The sequence below is a fragment of the Alligator sinensis genome, unplaced genomic scaffold (assembly GCF_000455745.1).
Source record: "Alligator sinensis unplaced genomic scaffold, ASM45574v1 scaffold933_1, whole genome shotgun sequence".
In the NCBI taxonomy this organism is placed as follows: Eukaryota; Metazoa; Chordata; order Crocodylia; family Alligatoridae; genus Alligator; species Alligator sinensis.
Window position 1 is genome coordinate 514,052 of NW_005842542.1, and position 4,936 is coordinate 518,987.

Genomic DNA, 4,936 nt, shown 5'->3' on the forward strand with positions numbered 1-4,936 from the left:
GGGGGGGGGGTGTTGGAAAACTACTAGGGAAACTTCCTTGCAGAACATGTTCAAACAGAAGTAAGGTGAGGATGAATGATAAAAATCAAAGATAGATACAGCCAAGTCTTTCTTGAGGACACAGTTCACTAATTTGGCAGACTATTGCAATTGATTGAAAGTCTCTTTCTCAGAGGGAACTCCAGGAAAATAATTGTGAAAGACAAATAAAAAGTTTATCAGTTAACATCCTCCAGTCTTGCAGCTTCCTGGTGCTCAGGATCTTAGTTTGAAAATGATACTTGAGGGGAAAGGGGATAACAGTATCTTGGTAGATGAAATTAAGGTTTCTGTACCATTCACAATGGTGTTCATTTCACCTGTTTCCTCTTGTCCAACACTAGGTAAACTATCAAAGGAAGAATGAAATAAAATCCATTTCTTTAATAGTCAAATAATGTCAGTTAGGGTTTACATCTAACCAATATTAATGTTCAGGAATCGAAGAGGTAAGAGTTAGCTTTAGGGACAAGCAGACCATAGTAGAACGTAACATGTTAAAATGGAAGTGAAAACTTGTGCACAATGTTTATTCTTTAGGGCATAATAAACTCTTTCAGCATTTAGACTTGAGGGCTATTTTAAAATCTGACATTTATTTCTTCAAGAAAAAGTTGCCTACAAAATGCACAGATAACTGTTCAGTATAGTTGTGTACTCTATTGTATGAACTGCATTTTTAAGGGTTTTAAGTACATTGATGTGACAATGGTAGCATTGATTTTAGAATCCTTAGGACTCAAAGCTTTTAGGAGGTTAGGATAATGTTTGGTTAACATTTTATTGTCTTGTATACAAAGTAGAAGCACTTAATCATAAACTTACTGGTCTGGAGTCTTTGTTATAGCAGCACAGAAAGGGTCATAACTTCTGGTGTTTTTAATTGAACAAAAACAATGAACTCTTCATTATTAAATAACATGTAAATGGAGAATGACTAGCATTCATTTAATCACATTGATAATTAACAAGTGAAATACTTGATGTATTTGAAAATTATTATAGATGAAGTGCTGCTCCATAACATTAGCTTTAAAATATATCAGAATAATTGGGGGGTAGGTAATCTTTGTGTACAGATGTGTTTGAAGGTATTATGGAAGTAAGATCTTCACCTTAAACAAAACACTTGAATGTGCCTCTTACAGACTAATAGTGTATTTTTAGTATCTCTCCTGTGTGTCAGCTTAACAGTGTGTTATTCTGGATCTCTGCAATCCAGAACAGTTTCCTGTGAAAAGTAGTACTTCTGTAATTGATATATGAAATGTTACAGCCTAGAGGAGGAGGAAAGAACAGAACTATGACATTTCTAGTGGATGTTCTGAAAATGTTTGAAACCAAAAGAATCACAGTTTGAAAAAAAACATGCAGGCCTCAGGTCATGACTTCCCTTGAATGAGGAGCTCACATTTGGTGGACATGCCTCTGGAGTTTTAAAACATTCTGTTCTGTGACAATGTGCCACATTTAAAACACAAGAAATAGTTAAGTGACAATGAAAGCCATATTAGTTTTAAGAACTAATTTAACAATAACCTTTGATACCTTCTTAATTAATAACTTTCAACATTTGACACTTATTCTTTTGTTTTCCCGTTCATCTTTACTTTTTGGTGTTAGCTTTCATCCCAAGGCATTAATGCTTTATTTTGATAATTTTAGCCCCTATCTTTTTATAATAGGTACTGTCATTTGCAGTGGTGCTTTTATAAATTGAATTAGGTGTCATTGATACCAATTGCAACAGTGGCAAGTGATAACCAGAATAAAATATTTCCCTTTTAAGGGGAAAGAGCTAGAAATACGCTCACCACACCTACTTTTATAAAAGACTAGATATTTCTATACCTTTCTGGTTACAAGAAATGTGTTTTCAGCTCCAGAAGAAACTGACTATAAATTAAATTAATTGGCTAACCTGCAGCCTGGAGAATGACTTGCATATTGGCGGACTGTTGGAAATGTACATAAAAAATTATATTTGTATGTGTAACTCAAGTTTACAAAAGCAGAATTTCTTCCTTCTCTTTTGATCATCCATATCTTTGGTTTTTATAAAGTCCATCATATACATTTTGGGTCTAGGGAGTTAGCAACCCAGTAGATTGCCACAATCCACGTTTCCATGGAAATAATTGAGATGTAATAAATAAAGGCACTCTGAGGTCACAGGTTTCCCAATTCAGCTGAGAAGGAAAACAAGTGTAAATTATGTGGATATATGTGTAGCATTTAGGGATTCAAATAATTTACTGTTTTTATGTCTATTTATTTTACTTTGTAAAACAGCTTTTAGTATGTATTATTAGTATTGTTGTTATTTCTGCACCCATTTCTATGCAAAAAGATTAAGTATTAAAATAGGCTCACTATGCACCAGTGATGAAAGGGATTCTTTCACAGATGAAGTACAAGTTGTCTTCATATCAACAGTGAAAGATGGACAGTTTTTGACATTACAGGAAGTATCAAATGTGGAGGTACATATACAGAAGTATCAAATGTTGCCAAATATTCATTCTACATCATTTAAAATGAAGTAATTTAAAACAGAATTGGATAAGAGAACAGACCTGCACTAATGTATACCCGAGTTCTGTAATATTAGGCATTTGGTTCAGTCTAATAGAAAGTTCCAATAATTACTGTATCTGTAACCATCCATTTAGAATGGTAGCTGTGGATTTTTCCTTAATGTAGGGTTTAAACACATTGATTTATTTTAACCATTAATTTTAGATGTGTAAACTTAAAGGAATCCAACCTTATAGTTGATTAATTTAAACCAAACAAAATATTCTAATCAAACTCCTAACAGGAGAGTCCTTGGTAACTTTTAAAAATAAATTACAGAGTAGATAGTATAAATATAGAGTTAGCAGTTACAGTGTTTCAAAGTGCATAACAATGCTAAAGATTTCTTTACTCCTGAAATAAGTAATGATAGCTTAAATGCTTCATTGTTGTTCAGAATCTTCTTTTGTAATGTTGATTATATCATGTATGGCTCATGGCTTGTTTAAGTTAATGTTTGTAAAGGAGAGAGATACACAACCGCTTTTCAGAGCATTAAAACAAGCCATTAACTTCTCTGATGGATATAATCTTTGATAAGTTAGAAGGAAATCTGTTTAAAAGTTTGTTTTCTCCTACCAAGTTTAGAGGTGCTCTATTCCAAAGCTGCCATTTCTCGTATGGAGATGATGAATAATGTTTTCTGTTGAGTCCTGTATTAAATACGAGTTTATCGTGTTATAGCTTCCTCATGTTCTGGAACCAATCGAATAAAAGAGGGAATCTGAGATCCTGGGCTCCTGGTAATAGAACTATAGGTTCAAGGTTCTATGTAATTATAATTGAAGAATTACTTGAATACAATTTATGGTAACTATGCTCAGGTTGGAACAAGGTTTTAAGCATCAGATGTACTTTAGTTGCTGAATATGACAGTTCTGCAAATTGCTGTCAGATTGCAATGGTATTTTGTGCATAAACATGCTAGTCAGTAATCAAACTGTTTTGCAAAAAGGATGCACTAATTAAGTCTAGATTTGTTATCCTACTTGAAGTTGTAGAGTTGCTGTCATTTTTTTTTGCTTTCCGTTGGCAAAAAATGCTGATAGAAACTTTTGATTCACAGCCTACCTGCCTCATTTGTGTCAGTCAAAAAAACAAGGTTGCTCTTCATTATTGGCAAAGTAAATAAAAATACTGCAACTGTTTGCCAGGTTCCAATTAGTTGATTGCTATGAATGATCTTCTTTAAAGGAATGATGTTTTACCTATCTGCTCATACAAAGGTTTGATTTTTAATGTCTTGTGAAAAGGATTCTCTTTGTCTTGATTGATGTCAAGAATAAAAGCGTGATGGTAATATCCCTTTGAAAGCTATTGTATTGTCAGCTCTGGCTGACAGCAGGAGGCCCTCCTAGTGCTATAGATTAGCGCTGTGAAAACACTGACATTTTCTTTGTTATATTGCTGTTGTTCTGCTTGCAAAGTCAATTATACAATGTCGGAGCTCAGTTACAGAGTTGACTGTGGAAGTAACAATGTCTTTCATACTTGTCTTAAAGATATAATTTTCTTTTTTTTTTCCCAGTTGATAGAGAAGAACCTAAAGGTACTGGAACAGTACATTCTACAAATTAAATTTTGACAAGTATAATCATAATTGCCAAGTACAAAAGACTTGTATGATTATCCTTTAATTTTACAGTTCATTCAAGTTTCGGTGGAATATTATTGATACAGTGAACACAGGAGCTAAAATAGATAAATCTCATATAAAATATGATTGTAGTCTTGATTGCTCTTTATCAAGTGTAGCATTTTTGGGATTTGGCATCATTGGAGATAGGGGCAATTTATACTGTGGTGATGCCATCAAAACATTGAATACATGCATTGTGCTAAGGAAGGCCTTTAGATATTCGATTATAGTAGTTTTTAATTTTGTGTGCACATTTTGATCTGAGTCCAGTAAGGTTTTCCTGTGAGATGTAAAATCCCACCCCCCATCATTTCCTGGGAAGGATCTTTGTGGTGTTTAACTGGTTTAGTGATTGACATGCTTGTGTGAAAAAATCTTTTAATTGTGGTGTAGTCCCATTGGTAGTAGTGGACAGAAGTATTACATATAAGGAAAAAGTAAAGAATGTGAAACAGATGAGGTGAGAGATGTAAAAAAGAGAGGGGGCTAGATATTTAATGATTTTAGTGATGTTGGATCCAATTCTAAGTGTGGGGGGAAATGTCACAAAGCAGTTATTACTAGTAGAGGTAGTTTACCTTCTTCCTCAAAAAAATGTACACAATCAGAGCAGTATAAAGAACATTCATTATTGAATTGCCTCAAATGTCAAATAACCATCCGACAGCCCTTGTTAGGATG